This window comes from Pseudorca crassidens, chromosome 1, assembly GCF_039906515.1.
Source record: "Pseudorca crassidens isolate mPseCra1 chromosome 1, mPseCra1.hap1, whole genome shotgun sequence".
Classification (NCBI taxonomy): domain Eukaryota; kingdom Metazoa; phylum Chordata; class Mammalia; order Artiodactyla; family Delphinidae; genus Pseudorca; species Pseudorca crassidens.
The window spans coordinates 43,958,621-43,978,136 of NC_090296.1; the positions used below are offsets into that span (position 1 = coordinate 43,958,621).

A 19,516-nucleotide genomic window follows, 5' to 3' on the forward strand; every position below is an offset into this window, starting at 1 on the left:
CCCTCCCCCTTTCCCTTCCTTTAGTTACTGCCCCAATCTCTTTGCCTCTTGGGATTCCTTTCTACTCATGACCAACTGGAAAGGGAGAGGCTTCCCACCCCTTTGCTGTCCTGGAAGCCAGGCACAAGGTTCCTGTGCATTTTAAGGATTTTCCTGCTAACTACTGCAGGGAAACAGCCCCACACCTGGGGAAGGTAGACAGCCAAAGAAATCTCCCTGAATTCTTATGACTCAAGATTCTTCTTCGTTGTCTCTTGGCTTCCTGCATGATGATGCCCAGGAGCCCAGCAGTCCCATCTCCTCTCTTTCCTAAGGAGGAACGTCAGACCCTCTCGTCATCTCCTCTTCTTTCTCTCTGGGTCCTCCTAACTCCTTTCTGCTTGAAGGTTCTGCTTCTAGACCTAAAATATTCAAATGGGGAACAGTGCATAGAAGTTAGATCATTTATTTTTTAGAAATACATGTTGAGTGTTATATGCTAAGCACTTTTCTAGCAGTTGTTTGCCTGTCTTCTTTGCATCTGGGGTCGGGGTGGTAGGGAAAGGTGACATCCACATCTACAGAGCATTGCCCACTGAGTCAGGCTTCACGATCCTTAGCATTTTCCCAAAGAAACTTGGCAACCAGAATCATATCTGGCTTTATACTGATCTCAGTTTAGGAATTGGTGTTCCAACTAGGAATCAATGATGTGCCCTTAAATGTAAAAAAGAAAAAGAAAAAATATCAGGAAGCCCCTTGGAACCTGACAGATAAAGGCTCCTTTTTACCTGCTACTTATTTTTACTAAAGGAGCTTCTTTCCTCTCTAATTAATTGTTGAGCATCTCAAATATATGCAAACATACAAAGAAATTTATTGTAGACCTGACAAATACCACGGTCGCTGTGACAAGTACTGAATCAAAGTTGTTTCAACACAGATGTTCCCATTTGATAAAGAGACACTTAAAATAATGAATTGGAACATCTAGAAGCTTACATGTTTGGCATCAGTTTTATTAATAAAGTATTAGGAGAACAAATATTTTGTATTAAATCATAGCTGCTTCTCTGAAAAATAGTATAAATTTCTCCTTGCATAGAGAGGCTTTCATCTGGGATGCTTAGTGCATTTAATGGATATTAAGAAATAACACGCTCTTGTCAGATGATACTAAATGACAACTATGATCTCTACTTTGAAGAGGGAAGGATGGAGTCACCAAGGAGAAAAACAACTTGCCTGAGTTTTCATAATCATAGCATCTCTTTCTCATTGAGCATCTACCATGCATCAGGCACACACCACTAACATGCTTTATGTGTGTTCCCATTTGATTCTTCAAAAACCTCCAGGAATCGGTTCAATAATTGAGGCTCAGAGGGGTTAGGTAACGTCCTCAAAGTGACACAGTAACTTACCCAAGCTCTACCACTGTGTTATATGTACTCAATTAGTGGCAAACGCAGAACTGAAACTTTTCTCTTTTGGCACTTAAGCCTATGTTCCTTTAGCTAATTATTTTAGCATGTTTTAAAACCTCAAATTTCCGAGAATAATGAATTATCCACCAGTATGATTATGCTAATTAAATCATAGTCAGGGCCTGATTTCGGACTGAGGGCTGCCACCTATGTGGAGAAGAACTATGCAACCCCAACTGGTAGCATGAACTTTCTGTAGCTGGACAGAATCTCCTGGGTAATGCTATCTGTGACACAGTGGAGAAAAGCAAGGGCCGGCGCAAATCCTGTGTTTGGGGGAAAATGATGCATGCGTGATATTGTGATAGTCTTCCTAGCAATCCTTAGGCTGAGGTGGTAGGGTAAACTACATCACACCCCCAAACCCTACAAATACTAATGGCAATGTGTTGTTAATATAGAAAGTTCATGAATAGAAGAAATAGACCCATAGCATGAAATGGCCCTCAGTTCTGATTTACAGCTTACATTGATGTATCAGAAGGATCAGTGCTGGACCGTTGTGCTCAACACATTCTAACAGAGACAACATCCTAACAAGATCAAGCCGTGGTGGGAATCTCATGCCCCTTCCTCCCTCCCCCAGAATCCTTGAAAAGTTGAAAGATAGAAAAAGACACACTTGGAAATTAACTTCTGTGGGAAAGACTTGGCAGAGAGGAAATCAAGGAAAGCAGATAAAAGCCACTTGAATCAGAGACCCAGATGATGGTTACATTTGTGCTAATTCATTGATAGCTTTGGTGTCTAGTCAAAATTGAACCCTGATTCAGCCCCTACCCTGTGTAAGTCTATGTGTTTGGTGCATTGAGGAAACCAGCATGTATATGCCTTGTGGATCATGCTATCTAATAAGCAGAGACAAGATGCACAAATAAATGGAGTCATGATAGAATGTAATCACTGTGCAAAGTCATTTATTCTAAGAATGTCACAGAAGCACGGACGGGAGGAGGATAAATTCTTAACGGCGGAATTAGATAGGATTTGGCACATATTACTGAGGGCAAGAAATAGCAAGCAGAACAATAAAAATAAAGGCACAGAAATAGAAAGTTTAAGCAAAGTTTAAATGAAATCAGTAGTTCAATTTACTAGAACACAAGATGTGAATGGGGGATAAAGTAAGAAGATGAAGTTGGGAATGCACGTAGGGAAGAGATGGAACAGAGCCTGGAGTAATCTGTGCTAAGATGTGTAACATTTATTCTGGAGTCAAGGGAAGCTCTTGGAGACGCTTGGACAGAAGAGTGAGAGGATCAGGCCTGTGCCTTAGGAAAATGATCCCGGCAGCCATGTGGAGCAATGTCCTCTTCCTTTATTCCTCAGGGATGCTCTTCATGGATTATGGGATCAGGCGATCTCATGCATCAGGATATAAATGAGTGGGAGGAATGACACTAAAAGAGTAGCCATTCTAATCTATGAAAATGATCGTTTTTCAATGTTGGCATTTTGTTATGGGTGATAAATTAGGAGTGATGTTTTTAATAACTGGTTGTGATACTCAAGCATTAGGTTATAACTGTTGATGTAGAGGGTGAGTCTGTAGGTGTTAGCACCAAGAACTAAGAAAAGGTCATGGAAGCCTGTGGTGTGGGCACTGTCAAGAATACAGCTGCCCTTATCCTTTCAGTCTGCTATAAAAGAATACCGTAGACTTGGTGGATTATAAACAACAGAAATGTATTTCTCACAGCTCTGGAGGCTGGGAAGAACAATATCAAGGCACCAGCAAATTTGGTGTCTGGTGAGAGCTCACATCCTAGTAAATAGAGGGCTGTATTCTTGCTGTGTCCTCACATGGTAGAAGGCGCAAGGGAGCTCTCTGGGATCTCTTCTATAAGGGCACTAATTTCATTCAGGTGGGCTCCACCCTCCTGACCTAATCACCTCCCAAAGTCCCCTTTGCGGGGACACAAACATTTCATCTACAGTAACAGCTTTGGATGAGGAGGTATAAGGACTGAGAATTAAGCACGAAGCCACAGTGTATGGTTGTGTTTTGGAACAAGCTTTATAGGTAACCTTTGTGAATTGCAGCCCCTAGAGTGATGTCACACACACTCTGCTGCAGCCCTAAATCCTCACACCTCCTCACCACTGCAGGTTTCACAACACTTCTGGATATTGAAGCCCTAAGTTAGGTCCTTAGATCACTTGGATATAAGAAATCCCAATGACTTGTTGCTCTATTTTTCCAGTCTATCCTACCATATGCTCGATGAGGACACATACCTGTCAATCTTGTGTTCCTCCATGGCTCTTGGTACAATGCTTCCCACCTCCCCAAAGAGAGCAGGCACTCAACTATTTGTTAAATCACATACAATTCTAGAGATTATTTATCATTTTTTTAAAGGAAGAATAGAGAGGCAGTTCAGTGTCAGCTTACCCTTTCTGATACACACTAATATACACTGAATCGACAGGGTGACTCCAGATAGTGGAGAGAGACATTTCCAGAATGACTCAAGTTATGCACTCAAGAATCTGCTAGCTCTAAATTCCATTAATTTAGTAGTCGGGGCCACCCTGGAGTACAGAATCAAGGGCCATGACAGCATCTTAAAACATCCTCTGGTTTGGAGGCATTCTGGTATCAACATCAGACCTTTAAATAAGCTAGAATGCTGGGAGCTCAGAAACCTTCCCTGCTTTACAACTTCCTCTTATGGCTTGAGTGACATCTGCCAAGAATTCAGCGTTGAAGTCTTAACCCCCAAGACCTCAGAGTGTGGCTGTATTTGGAAATAGGGTTGTTGCAGATGTAATTAGTTAAGATGAGGCCATATTGGGTAGGGTGGGCCCCTAATCCATTATGACTGTTGTCCTTATAAAAAGGGGAAATTTGGACACAGACACACACACAACACTCTGTGAAGATGAAGGCAGAGATCAGGGTGATACATGTACAAGCCAAAGAATACCAAAAATTGCTAGCAAACCACCAGAATGTTGGGGAGAAGCATGGAACAGTTTCTTCGTCACAACCCTCAGAAGGATCTGGTTCTTAATCTCAGGCTGCTAGCCTTCAGAACTGTAAGACAATAAATTCCTATTGTTTAAGCCACTCAGTTTGTAGTGCTTTGTTCCAGGAGCCCTAGCAAGTGAATACACTAACCAAGAGTGGCCCCAGCCCTGATAAGATGGCCACACTGGCAGGACCTCTCTTGTATACAGTGGCAGTAGACATCATCTGCTCCCTGGCATGTATTCCTTTAGAGCAACATTTGCAGGATATAACTAAGGTCTTGATTAGGAAGTCGACAAGGAAGCTAAATAAATTTGGGTTTCCAGCCATTTAAAAAAATTTTTTTATTGTTTTTACATCTTTATTGGAGTATAATTGCCTTACAATGGTGTGTTAGTTTCTCTTTTATAACAAAGTGAATCAGTTATACATATACATATGTTCCCATATCTCTTCCCTCTTGCGTCTCCCTCCCTCCCACCCTCCCTATCCCACCCCTCCAGGCGGTCACAAAGCACCGAGCTGACTTCCCTGTGCTAGGCAGCTGCTTCCAACTAGCTATCTATTTTACGTTTGGTAGTGTATATATGTCCATGGCACTCTCTCGCTTTGTCACAGCTTACCCTTCCCCCTCCCCATATCCTCAAATCCATTCTCTAGTAGGTCTGTGTCTTTATTCGTGTCTTACTCCTAGGTTCTTCATGACATTTTTTCCCTTAAATTCCATATATATGTGTTAGCATACGGTATTTGTCTTTCTCTTTCTGACTTATTTCACTCTGTAAGACAGACTCTAGGTCCATCCACCTCATAACAAATATCTCAATTTCGTTTCTTTTTATGGCTGAGTAATATTCCATTGTATATATGTACCACATCTTCTTTATCCATTCATCCAATGATGGGCACATAGGTTGTTTCCATCTCCTGGCTATTGTAAATAGAGGTGCATTGAACATTTTGGTACATGACTCTTTGAATTATGGTTTTCTCAGGGTATATGCCCAGTAGTGGGATTGCTGGGTCATGTGGTAGTTCTGTTTGTAGTTTTATAAGGAACCTCCATGCTGTTCTCCATAGTGGCTGTACCAATTCACATTCCCACCAAGAGTGCAAGAGTGTTCCCTTTTCTCCACACCTCTCCAGCATTTATTGTTTCTAGATTTTTTGATGATGGCCATTCTGACTGGTGTGAGATGATATCTCATTGTAGTTTTGATTTCCATTTCTCTAATGATTAATGATATTGATCATTCTTTCATGTGTTTTCTGGCAGTCTGTATATCTTCTTTGGAGATATGTCTATTTAGGTCTTCTGCCCATTTTTGGATTGGGTTGTTTGCTTTTTGATATTGAGCTGCATGAGCTGCTTGTAAATTTTGGAGATTAATCCTTTGTCAGTTGCTTCATTTGCAAATATTTTCTCCCATTCTGAGGGTTGTCTTTTCGTCTTGTTTGTGGTTTCCATTGCTGTGCAAAAGCTTTTAAGTTTCATTAGGTCCCATTTGTTTATTTTTATTTCCATTTCTCTAGAAGGTGGGTCAAAAAGGATCATGCTGTGATTTATGTCATAGAGTGTTCTGCCTATGTTTTCCTCTAAGAGTTCGATAGTTTCTAGCTTTACATTTAGGTCCTTAATCCATTTTGAGCTTATTTTTGTGTATGGTGTTAGAGAGTGATCTAATCTCATATTTTTACATGTAGCTGTCCAGTTTTCCCAGCACCACTTATTGAAGAGGGCGTCTTTTCTCCACTGTATATTCTTGCCTCCTTTATCAAAGATAAGGTGACCATATGTGCGTGGGTTTATCTCTGGGTTTCTATCCTGTTCCATTGATCTACCTTTCTGTATTTGTGCCAGTACCATACTGTCTTGATTACTGTGGCTTTGTAGTATAGTCTGAAGTGAGGGAGCCTGATTCCTCCAGCTCCGTTTTTCATTCTCAAGATTGCTTTGGCTATTCGGGATCTTTTGTGTTGCCATACAAACTGTGAAATTTTTTGTTCTAGTTCTGTGAAAAATACCAGTGGTAGTTTGATAGGGATTGCATTGAAACTGTAGATTGCTTTGGGTAGTAGAGTCATTTTCAGAATGTTGATTCTTCCAATCAAAGAACATGGTATATCTCTCCATCTATTTGTATCATCTTTAATTTCTTTCATCAGTGTCTTATAATTTTCTGCATACAGGTCTTTTGTCTCCTTAGGTAAGTTTATTCCTAGATATTTTATTCTTTTTGTTGCAGTGGTAAATGGGAGTGTTTTCTTAATTTCACTTTCAGATTTTTCATCATTAGTGTATAGGAATGGAATAGATTTCTGTGCATTAATTTTGTATCCTGCTACTTTACCAAATTCATTGACTAGATCTAGTAATTTTCTGGTAGCATCTTTAGGATTCTTTATGTATAATATCATGTCATCTGTAAACAGTGACAGCTTTACTTCTTCTTTTCCGATTTGGATTCCTTTTATTTCTTTTTCTTCTCTGATTGTTGTGGCTAAAACTTCCACAACTATGTTGAATAAGAGTGGTGAGAGTGGGCAACCTTGTCTTGTTCCTGATCTTACTGGAAATGGTTTCAGTTTTTCACCATTGAGGACGATGTTGGCTGTGGGTTTGTCATATATGGCCTTTATTATATTGAGGAAAGTTCCATCTGTGCCTACCTTCTGCAGGGTTTTTATCATAAATGGGTGTTGAATTTTGTCAAAAGCTTTCTCTGTATCTATTGAGATGATCATATGGTTTTTCTCCTTCAATTTGTTAATATGGTGTATCACACTGATTGATTTGCGTATATTGAAGAATCCTTGCATTCCTGGGATAAAACCCACTTGATCATGGTGTATGATCCTTTTAATGTGCTGTTGGATTCCGTTTGCTAATATTTTCTTGAGGATTTTTGCATCTATGTTCATCAGTGATAATGGCCTGTAGATTTCTTTCTTTGTGACATCCTTGTCTGGTTTTGGTATCAGGGTGATGGTGGCCTCGTAAAATGAATTTGGGAGTGTTCCTCCCTCTGCTGTATTTTGGAAGGGTTTGAGAAGGATACATGTTAGCTCTTCTCTAAATATTGGAGAGAATTCTCCTGTGAAGTCATCTGGTCCTGGGCTTCTGTTTGTTGGAAGATTTTTAATCACAGTTTCAATTTCAGTGCTTGTGATTGGTCTGTTCATATTTTCTATTTCTTCCTGATTCAGTCTTGGCAGGTTGTGCATTTCTAAGAATTTGTCCATTTCTTCCAGGTTGTCCATTTTATTGGCATAGAGTTGCTTGTAGTAATCTCTCATGATCTTTTGTATTTCTGCAGTGTCAGTTGTTACTTCTCCTTTTTCATTTCTAATTCTATTGATTTGAGTCTTCTCCCTGTTTTTCTTGATGAGTCTGTCTAATGGTTTATCAATTTTGTTTATCTTCTCAAAGAACCAGATTTTAGTTTTATTGATCTCTGCTCTCGTTTCCTTCATTTCTTTTTCATTTTTTCTGATCTGATCTTTATGATTGCTTTCCTTCTGCTAAGTTTGTGGGTTTTTTGTTCTTCTTTCTCTAATTGCTTTAGGTGCAAGTTTAGGCTGTTTATTCGAAATGTTTCCTGTTTCTTAAGGTAGGATTGTATTGCTATAAACTTCCCTCTTAGAACTGCTTTTGCTGCATCCCATAGGTTTTGGGTCATCGTGTCTCCATTGTCATTTGTTTCTAGGTATTTTTTGATTTCCTCTTTGATTTCATCAGTGATCACTTCGTTATTAAGTAGTGTATTGTTTAGCCTCTATATGTTTGTATTTTTTACAGATCTTTTCCTGTAATTGACATCTAGTCTCATAGCATTGTGGTCAGAAAAGATACTTGATACAATTTCAATTTTCTTAAATTTACCTAGGCTTGATTTGTGACCCAAGATATGATCTATCTTGGAGAATGTTCCATGAGCACTTGAGAAGAATGTGTATTCTGTTGTTTTTGGATGGAATGTCCTATAAATATCAATTAAGTCCATCTTGTTTAATGTATCATTTAAAGCTTGTGTTTCCTTATTTATTTTCATTTTGGATGATCTGTCCATTGGTGAAAATGGGGTGTTAAAGTCCCCTACTATGAATGTGTTACTGCGATTTCCCCTTTTATGGCTGTTCATATTTGCTTATGTATTGAGTTGCTCCTGTGCTGGGTGCATAAATATTTACAATTGTTATATCTTCTTCTTGGAGCAATCCCTTGATCATTATGTAGTGTCCTTCTTTGTCTGTTCTAATAGTCTTTATTTTAAGGTTTACTTTATCTGATATGAGAATTGCTACTCCAGCGTTATTTTGGTTTCCATTTGCATTGAATATCTTTTTCCATCCTCTTACTTTCAGTCTGTATGTGTCCCTAGGTCTGAAGTGGGTCTCTTGTAGACAGCATATATATGGATCTTATTTTTGTATCTATTCAGCCAGCCTGTGTCGTTTGGTGGGAGCATTTAATCCATTTACATTTAAGGTAATTATTGATATATATGTTCTTATTCCCATTTTCTTAATTTTTTTGGGTTTGTTATTGTAGGTCTTTTCCTTCTTTTGTGTTTTTTGCCTAGAGAAGTTCCTTTAGCGTTTGTCGTAAAGCTGGTTTGGTGGTGCTGAACTCTCTCAGCTATTGCTTGTCTGTAAAGGTTTTAATTTCTCCATCAAATCTGAATGAGATCCTTGCTGGGTAGAATAATCTTGGTTGTAGGTTTTTCTCCTTCATCACTTTAAATATGTCCTACCAGTCCCTTATGGCTTGCAGAGTTTCTGCTGAAAGATCAGCTGTTGACCTTATGGGGATTCCCCCATATGTTATTTGTTGTTTTTCCCTTGCTGCTTTTAATATGTTTTCTTTGTATTTAAATTTGACAGTTTGATTAATATGTGTCTTGGCATGTTTCTCCTTGGATTTATCCTGTGTGGGACTCTCTGTGCTTCCTGGACTTAATTAACTATTTCCTTTCCCATATTAGGGAAGTTTTCAACTATAATCTCTTCAAATATTTTCTCAGTCCCTTTCTTTTTCTCTTCATCTTTTGGAACCCCTATAGTTTGAATGTTGGTGCGTTTAATGTTGTCCCAGAGGTCTCTGAGACTGTCCTCAGTTTTTTTCATTCTTTTTTCTTTATTCTTCTCTGCAGTAGTTATTTCCACTATTTTATCTTCCAGGTCACTTATCCGTTCTTCTGCCTCAGTTATTCTGCTATTGATCCCATCTAGAGTATTTTTCAGTGCATTTATTGTGTTGTTCATTATTGCTTGTTTCCTGTTTCGTTCTTCTAGGTCCTTTTTAAATGTTTCTTGCATTTTGTCTATTTTATTTCCAAGATCTTGGATCATCTTTACTATCATTATTCTGATTTCTTTTGCAGGTAGACTGCCTATTTCCTCTTCATTTGTTAGTTCTGGTGGGTTTTTATCTTGCTCCTTCATCTGCTGTGTGTTTTTCTGTCTTTTCATTTTGCTTACCTTACTGTGTTTGGGGTCTCCTTTTTGCAGGCTGCAGGTTCGTAGTTCCCGTTGTTTTTGGTGTCTGCCCCCAGTGGCTAAGGTTGTTTCAGTGGGTTGTGTAGGCTTCCTGGTGTAGGGGACTAGTGCCTGTGTTCTGGTGGATGAGGCTGGATCTTGTCTTTCTGGTGTGGTGGGCAGGACCATGTCTGGTGGTGTGTTTTGGGGTGTCTGTGGACTTATTATGATTTTAGACAGCCTCTCTGCTAATGGGTGGTGTTACGTTCCTGTCTTGCTAGTTTTTTGGCATAGGATGTCCAGCACTGTAGCTTGCTGGTTGTTGGGTGAAGCTGGGTGCTGGTGTTGAGATGGCGATCTCTGGAAGATTTTCGCCATTTGATATTACATGGAGCTGGGCGGGCTCTTGTGGACCAGTGTCCTGAAGTTGGCTCTCCCACCTCAGAGGCACAGCACTGACTCCTGACTGGAGCACCAAGAGCCTTTCATCCACACGGCTCAGAATAAAAGGGAGAAAAAGAAGAAAGAAAGAAAGAAAGAAAGAGAGAGAGAGAGAAAGGAAGGAAGAAAGAAAGGAAGAAAGGGAGGGAGGGAGGAAGGAAGGAAGGAAGGAAAGAAAGAAGATACAATAAAGTAAGATAAAATAAAATCAAGTTATTAAAATAAAAATAATTATTAAGAAAAAAAATTTTTAAGAAAAAAAGGACGGATAGAACTCTAGGACAAATGGTGAAAGCAAAGCTATACGGACAAAATCTCACACAGAAGCATACGCATACACACTCACAAAAATAGGAAAAGGGGAAAATATAATAAATCTTGCTCTCAAAATCCACCTCCTCAATTTGGGATGATTCGTTGTCTATTCATGTATTCCGCAGCTACAGGGTACATCAAGTTGATTGTGGAGATTTAATCCGCTGCTACTGAGGCTGCTGGGAGAGATTTCCCTTTCTCTTCTTTTTGCACAGCTCCCAGGGCTCAGCTTTGGAATTGGCCCTGCCTCTGCGTGTAGGTCTCTGGAGGGCATCTGTTCCTCGCTCAGACAAGACGGGGTTAAAGGAGCAGCTGCTTCGGGGACTCTGGCTCACTCAGGCCGGGGGGGGGGGGGGTGCAGATGCGGGGCGAGCCTGCAGCGGCAGAGGCCAGCGGGACGTTGCACCAGCCTGAGGTGTGCCGTGCGTTCTCCCATGGGAGTTGTCCCTGGATCCCGGGACCCTGGCCGTGGCGGGCTGCACAGGCTCCCAGAAGGGAGGTGTGGTCCCTTCTGGGAAACCTGTGCTCGCACACAGGCTTCTTGGTGGTGGCAGCAGCAGCCTTAGCATCTCATGCCCGTCTCTGGGGTCCGCGCTGTTAGCTGCGGCTCGCGCCCATTTCTGGAGCTCCTTTAATCAGCGCTCTTAATCCCCTCCAGGTACGTGGGGGAGTTTCTTGACTTTTGGGAGGTCTGAGTTCTTCTGCCAGCCTCCAGTAGGTGTTCTGTAGGAGTTGTTCCACGTGTAGATGTATTTCTGGTGTATCTGTGGGGAGGAAGGTGATCTCCGCGTCTTATTCTTCCGCCATCTTCCCCCAAAGATCTGGTTGGCACTTTAATCTTGGACTTCCTAGTCTCCAGAACTGCTAGTGTTGGAGGGTCTCCTGCAGAGGCAGGTGGTGGCTGTGGCTCACCGTGGGGACAAGGACACTGGCCGCAGAAGTTCTGGGAAGTACTCCTTGGTGTGAGCTCTCCCAGAGTCTGCCATTGGTCTCAACAAAGACTCCAGCCATTTTATTTGGTATCTAAACCTGAGGTGATGGGAAGTAAATCAAAGTCCCAGAGCTGAACTGCTCTCACTACAAGGTTGGACACTGAGCTAACAGCTTGGGCAGTGGTCCTAGGGGGTCACCCCTCCTGCCCACCAGCGATTCCCTCCACATTAACCTCAGGTGCAAAGTGAGCGATACCGAGGCCCTGTTCGTCCCCACTCACTCAGTTCATCAGCAGGGGAAATATCCTTGGTTTCTCTGGGTCCTCTCTTTGAAATAGTCTCCCACGTGAATTTTTTCCCTAGTGATATCTGACTGTTCCCAGTACACTGAAGTGCTCTTTCTTGCTTCTTTTTTTCATTATTGCTTAACCAGGTATATTTTATATTATTTTATTTTTTAAACATCTTTCTTGGAGAATAATTGCTTTACAATGATATGTTGGTTTCTCCTTTATAACAAATTGAATCAGCTATACATATACATATATCCCCATATCTCTTTCCTCTTGCATCTCCCTCCCTCCCACCCTCCCTATCCAACCACTCTAGGTGGTCACAAAGCACCAAGCTATGCGGCTGCTTCCCACTAGCTATCAATTTTACACTTGGTAGTGCATATAAGTCCATGCCACTCTCTCACTTTGTCCCAGCTTAGCCTCCCCCTCCCCGTGTCTTCAAGTCCATCTGTACTAGGTCTGCATCTTTATTCCCATCCTGCCCCTGAGTTCTTCATGACCTTTTTTTTTAGATTCCATATATATGTGTTAGCATATGGTATTTGCTTTTCTCTTTCTGACTTCCTTCACTCTCTATGACAGACTATAGGTCCATCCAGCTCACTACAAATAACTCAATTTCATTTCTTTTTAAGGCTGATTAATATTCCATTGTATATATGTGCCACATCTTCTTTATCCATTCATCTGATGATGGACACTTAGGTTGCTTCCATGTCCTGACTATTGTAAATACAGCTGCAATGAACACTATGGTCCATGGCTCTTTTTGAATTATAGTTTTCTCAGGGTATATGCCCAGTAGTAGGATTGCTGGGTTGTATGGTAGTTTTATTTTTAGTTTTTTAAGGAACCTCCATACTGTTCTCCATAGTGGAGGTAACAATTTACATTCCCATCAACAGTGCAAGAGGGTTCCTTTTTCTCCACACCCTCTCCAGCATTTATTGTTTGTAGAATTTTTGATGATGGCCATTCTGACTGGTGTGAGGTGATTTGCATTTCTCTAATTATTAGTGATGTTGAGCATTCTTTTATGTGTTTGTTGGCAATCTCTATATCTTCTTTGGAGAAATGTCTGTTTAGATCTTCTGCCTATTTTTGGATTGGGTTGTTTGTTTTCTTGATACTGAGCTGCATGAGCTGCTTGGAAACTTAGGAGATTAATTCTTTGTCAGTTGCTTCATTTGCAAATATTTTCTCCCATTCTGAAGGTTGTCTTTTGGTCTTGTTTATGGTTTCCTTTGCTGTGCAAAAGCTTTTAAGTTTCATTAGGTCCCATTTCTTTTGTTTTTATTTCCATTTTTCTAGAGGGTGGGTCAAAAAGGATCTTGCCGTGATTTATGTCATAGTGTGTTCTGCCTGTGTTTTCCTCTAAGAGTTTGATAGTGTCTGGCCTTACATTTAGGTCTTTAATCCATTTTGAGTTTATTTTTGTGTATGGTGTTAGGGAGTGTTCTAATTTCATTCTTTTACATGTATCTGTACAGTTTTCCCAGCACCACTTATTGAAGAGGCTTTCTTTTCTCCATTGTATATTCTTGCATTCTTCATTAAAGATAAGGTGACCATAGGTGCATGGGTTTCTCTGGGCTTTCTATCCTGTTCCATTGATCTATATTTCTATTTTTGTGCCAGTACTATACTGTCTTGATTACTGTAGCTTTGTGGTATAGTCCAAAGTCTGGGAGGCAAATTCCTCCTGCTCTGTTTTTCTTTCCCAAGATTGCTTTGGCTATTCGGGGTCTTTTGTGTTTCATACAAATTGTGAAATTTTTTGTTCTAGTTCTGTGAAAAATGCTATTGGTAGCTTGACAGGGATTGCATTGAATCTGTAGATTGCTTTGGGTAGTAGAGTCATTTTCACAATGTTGATTCTTCCAATCAAAGAACATGGTATATCTCTCCATCTATTTGTATCATCTTTAATTTCTTTCAACAGTGTCTTATAGTTTTCTGCATACAAGTCTTTTGTCTCCTTTGGTAGATTTATTCTTAGGTATTTTATTCTTTTTGTTGCAATGGTAAATGGGAATGTTTCCTTAATTTCTCTTTCAGATTTTTCATCATTAGTGTATAGGAATGCAAGAGTTTCCTGTGCATTAATTTTATATCCTGCTACTTTACCAAATTCATAGACTAGCTCTAGTAGTTTTCTGGTAGAATCTTTAGGATTCTCTATGTATAGTATCGTGTCATCTGCAAACAGTGACATCTTTATTTCTTCCTTTCCAATTTGGATTGCTTTTATTTCTTTTTCTTCTCTGATTGCTGTGGCTAAAACTTCCACAACTATGTTGAATAAGAGTGGTGAGAGTGCACAACCTTGTCCTCTTCCTGATCTTAGAGGAAATGGTTTTAGTTGTTCACCACTGAGAACAATGTTGGCTTTGGGTTTGTCATATATGGCTTTTTTATGTTGAGGTAAGTTCCCTCTGTATTGGTATAAACTTCCCTCTTAAAACTGCTTTTGCTGCATCCCATAGGTTTTGGGTAGTCGTGTTTTCATTGTCATTTGTTTCTAGGTACTTTTTATTTCCTCTTTGATTTCTTCAGTCATCTCTTGGTTATTTAGTAGTGTATTGTTTAGTCTCCATGTGTTTGCATTTTTTACAGATTTTTTTCCTGTAATTGATATCTAGTCTCATAGCATTGTGGTCGGAAAAGATACTTGATACAATTTCAGTTGTCTTCAAATTACCAAGGCTTGTTTTGTGACCCAAAATATGATCTATCCTAGAGAATGTTCTGTGAGCACTTGAGAAGAAAGTGTATTCTGTTGTTTCTGCATGGAATGTCCTATGAATATCAATTAAGTCCATATTGTTTAATGTATGATTTAAAGCTTGTGTTTCCTTATTTATTTTCATTTTGGATGGTCTGTCCATTGGTGAAAGTGGGGTGTTAAAGTCCCCTTCTATGATTGTGTTACTGTTGCTTTCCCCTTTTATGGCTGTTAGCACTTGCCTTATGTATTGAGGTACTCCTTTGTTGGGTGCATAAATATTTATAATTGCTATATCTTCTTTTTTGGATTGATCTGTTGATCATTATGTAGTGTCCTTTGTCTCTTGTAATAGTCTTTATTTTAAAGTCTATTTTGTCTGATATGAGAATTGCTACTCCAGCTTTCCTTTGATTTTCATTTGCATGGAATATCTTTTTCCATCCCCTCACTTTCAGTCTGTATGTGTCCCTAGGTCTGAAGTGGGTCTCTTGTAGACAGCATATATATGGGTCTTGTTTTTGTATCCATTCAGCCAGTCTATGTATTTTCGTGGGAGCATTTAATCCATTTACATTCAAGGTAGTTATTATATGTATGTTCTTATTACCATTTTCTTAATTATTTTGGGTTTGTTATTGTAAGTCTTTTCTTTCTCTTGTTTTTCCTGCCTAGAGAAGTTCCTTTAGCATTTATTGCAAAGCTGGTTTGGTGGGTCTGAATTCTCTTAGCTTTTGCTTGTCTGTAAAGACTTTAATTTCTCCTTCAAATCTGAATGAGATCCTTGGTGGGTAGAGTAATCCTGGTTGTAGGTTTTTCCCTTTCATCACCTAAGTATGTCCTGCTACTCTCTTCTGGCTTGCATAGTTTCTGCTGAAAGGTCAGCTGTTAACCTTATGGGGATTCCCTAGTATGTTATTTGTTGTTTCCACCTAGCTGCTTTTAATATTTTTTCTTTGTATTTAATGTTTGATAGTTTGATTAATATGTGTCTTGGTGTGTTTCTCCTTGGATTTATCCTGTATGGGACTCTCTGTGCTTCCTGGACTTGATTGATGATTTCCTTTCCTATCTTAGCGAAGTTTTCAACTACAATCTTTTAAAATATCTTCTTGGTCCTTTCCTTTTCTCTTCCTCTGGGATGCTTATAATTCGAATGTTGGTGCATTTAATGTTGTCCCAGAAGTCTCTGAGACTGTCCTCAATTCTTTTCATTCTTTTTTCTTTATTCCGCTCTGTGGTAGTTATTTCCACTATTTTATCTTCTAGGTCACTTATCTGTTCTTCTGCCTCAGTTATTCTGTTATTGATTCCTTCTAGAGAATTTTTTATTTCATTTATTGTGTTGTTCATCATTTTTTGTTTGCTCTTTAGTTCTTCTAGGTCCTTGTTAAATGTTTCTTATATTTTCTCCATTCTATTTCCAAGATTTTGGGTCATCTTTACTATCATTATTCTGAATTCTTTTTCAGGTAGACTGCCTATTTCCTCTTCATTTGTTGTGTCTGGTGGATTTTTACTTTGCTTCTTCATCTGCTGTGTGTTTCTCTGCCTTCTCATTTTGCTTAACTTACTGTGTTTGGGATCTCCTTTTTGCAGGCTGCAGGTTCGTAGTTCCCGTTGTTTTTGGTGTCTGCCCCAGTGGTTAAGGTTGGTTCAGTGGATTGTGTAGGCTTCCTGGTGGACAGGACTGGTGCCTGTGTTCTGGTGGATGAGGCTGGATCTTGTCTTTCTGGTGGGCAGGACTGTGCCTGGTGGTGTGTTTGGGGCTGTCTGTGACCTTATTATGATTTTAAGCAGCCTCTCTGCTAAGGGGTGGGATTGTGTTCCTGTCTTGCTAGTTGTTTGGCATACGGTGTCCAGCACTGTAGCTTTCTGGTCATTGAGTGGAGCTGGGTCTTAGCATTGAGATGGAGATCTCTGGGAGAGCTTTCGCCGTTCGATATTAGGTGGAGCCGGGAGGTTTCTGTTGGACCAATGTCCTGAACTTGGCTCTCTCATCTCAGAGGCACAGGTCTGACAGACACCTGGCTGGAGCACCAAGACCCTTTTAGCCACATGGCTCAGAAGAAAAGGAAGGAAGGAAGGAAGCAAGGAAGGAATGAAGGAAGGAGGAAAGGAGGAAGGAAAAGAAAGTTATTAAAAGCAAAAATAAAAAATTATTAAAAATAAAAAATAATTAAAAAGTAATAAAAAAAAGAAAAAGAAAGAGGAGAGCAACCAAACCAAAAGACAAATCCACTAATGATAACCAGCACTAAAAAGTATACTAAAAAAAAATAAAACAGACCCCTAGGACAAATGGTAAAAGCAAAGCTATATAGAGAAAATCCCACAAAGAAGCATACACATACAAACAAAAAGATAAAAAGAAAAAATATATATATATCTATATATTAAAAAAAAGAGGAAGAGAATAACCAAATCAATAAACAAATCTACCAGTGATAATAAACTCTAAATACTAAACAAAGGTAAACATAAAACCAAAAACAAATTAGATGCCGAAAGCAAACCCCAAGTCTACAGTTGCTCCCAAAGTCCACTGCCTCAATTTTGGGATGATTCTTTGCCTATTCAGGTATTCCAGAGATGCAGGGTACATCAGGTTGATTGTGGAGATTTAATCCAGTGCTCCTGAGGCTGCTGAGAGAGATTTCCCTTTCTCTTCTTCGTTCACACAGCTCCTGGGGCTCAGCTTTAGATTTGGACTTGCCTCTGTGTGTAGATTGCCTGAAGGTGTCTATTCTTTGCTCAGACAGGACGGGGTTAAAGGAGCAGCCGATTTGGGGGCTCTGGCTCACTCAGGCCGGGGAGAGGGAGGGGTACGGATGCGGGGCGAGCCTGCGGTGGCAGAGGCCGGCGGGACATTGCACCCGCCTGAGGTGCGCCGTGCGTTCTCCCGGGGGAGTTGTCCCTGGATCCCGGGACCCTGGCAGTGGCGGGCTGCACAGGCTCCCAGGACGGGGGAGGTGTGGATAGTGACCTGTGCCCTCACACAGGCTTCTTGGTGGCGGCAGCAGCAGCAGCCTTAGCGTCTCATGCCTGTCTCTGGGGTCCACGCTGATAGCCGCGGCTCGTGCCCGTGTCTGGAGCTCCTTTAGGCGGCGCTCTGAATGCCCCGGCGGGTGAGCAGACAAGCCTCTCGGGCTGGTGAGTGCTGGTCGGCACCAGTCCTCCGTGCGGGAATCTCTCCACTTTGCCCTGTGCACCCCTGTTGCTGTGCTCTCCTCTGTGGCTCCGAAGCCTCCCCCCACCCTGCCTTCACCAGTGAAGGGGATTCCTAGTGTGTGGAAACTTTTCCTCCTTCACTGCCCTCTCCCAGCGGTGCAGGTCCTGTCCGTATTCTTTTGTCTCAGGTTTTTCTTTTTTCTTTTGCCCTACCCAGGTACGTGGGGAGTTTCTTGCCTTTGGGAGGTCTGAGGTCTTCTGCTGGCATTCAGTAGGTGTTCTGTAGGAGTTGTTCCACATGTAGATGTATTTCTGATGTATTTGTGGGGAGGAAGGTGATCTCCACGTCTTACTCCTCTGCCATCTTGAAGGTCTCTCCAGTTATCGATTTTAAATATACCAGTGTGTACATGTCAATCCTAAACTCCCTATCTCTTTTCCCACCCTTCCCCTCTGGTGACCATAATGAAGGAGTTTGAAAGCCAAAGAAAAGAGTCTGGGTTTAAGAGCAGGGAGGCCACTGAAAGGACTTAAGCAGGGAGTGGCATAATCTGACCCACAGTTTTAAAAGACCACACTGGCTGCTGTGTGGAGAATGCAGCATAGAAAGGAAGAAGGGCTGGAAGCAGAGAGACAGATTACTGTGGCAGCCAAGCCTCGAGATGTTGGATGTGTGAATTAGGGTGATGGGTATAGAAATAGAGGGAAATGGATGTATGTGAGGTACATTTTTGGCAGAATCAACAGAACTTGCTAATGAATTTGATGCAGGGGGTGAGGGAGAAGAATGTTAACTGGTTGGACAGTGCCGTTCTTTGTTGAGATGTGGATGTCCAAGGGTAGGAATGTATTTGGGATGTTTGGGACATTCTAAGTAGAGATAATATTAGACAAATCTACATCTTATGAAATATGGTAATCAGCATTACTAGGATGATCTTTCCTATTTCAAACAACTGTAATCTTCTGGAAAAATGAAATTATCAGCTGAGCATGAGTTAATTTGTTGTTTATGTGAAGCCATCTCTGAAGGTGGGGTGTCATTTTCACGAGTACCGGGTTGTTGATGCCTACACATTTATCAGCAATGGCAGGAGTTGAGCCATTGCTAGAAAGAAAGAAATGGTGATTGCAACCAAGGTTAATTAGGAGTTTATCGCGATAAGTTTAAAAATCACCCCCCCCCCATTTTACCTTAAAAAGTGACCTCATTGCTATTTCATTTATTAATGGGCAACTGTGAATAAGCTAATAAAATGAAGTAAGGCAATTAAACTCTAATGAAGCTCTAAGGTCAAGTATTCTGGGTATGCAGACCCTCCAGAAATGGAGTCTGCAAGTTTGTATTAACATAATGTTTATTTGCGTTTGTAGATTAGAATTGATTGTGTAGTTCCCAATGTCATATCCAAATAAGAAAATCTTTACTCATTCCTAAATGATATTTTAGTAAAACAGAGGCTCATAAGCCTAGAAGTTACTTACACCCACCTCTTTTAAGACTGTACTTTTCCTCAGTTAATCTAGACAGGAGAGTGCTGTTTATCTTTATAAAGATTTCCATGCCCTTCATAACATCCAAAGAGGTTCATAAATTGTTGCATATTAATATGTAGTATCTCACGTTATGTAATAACTATAGTCTTAAAATTTTGTAGGTGACTCTTTTCTTTTTTATAAATCGTGTTTTAATTGTACCACATATTGACACTTAAAAG

At 40.4% G+C, this 19,516-nt stretch overlaps 1 long non-coding RNA gene across 1 annotated transcript in view; it reads right to left on the minus strand.

Moving 5' to 3' along the window:
• Positions 1–573: 573 nt before the first annotated feature.
• LOC137226462 (uncharacterized) overlaps positions 574–19,516 on the minus strand; it is a 143,151-nt gene continuing 124,208 nt past the window's right edge. The window contains exon 4 of the long non-coding RNA XR_010944368.1: positions 574–696. This is a non-coding gene — a long non-coding RNA (uncharacterized lncRNA). The remainder of the gene's footprint in view (positions 697–19,516) is intronic.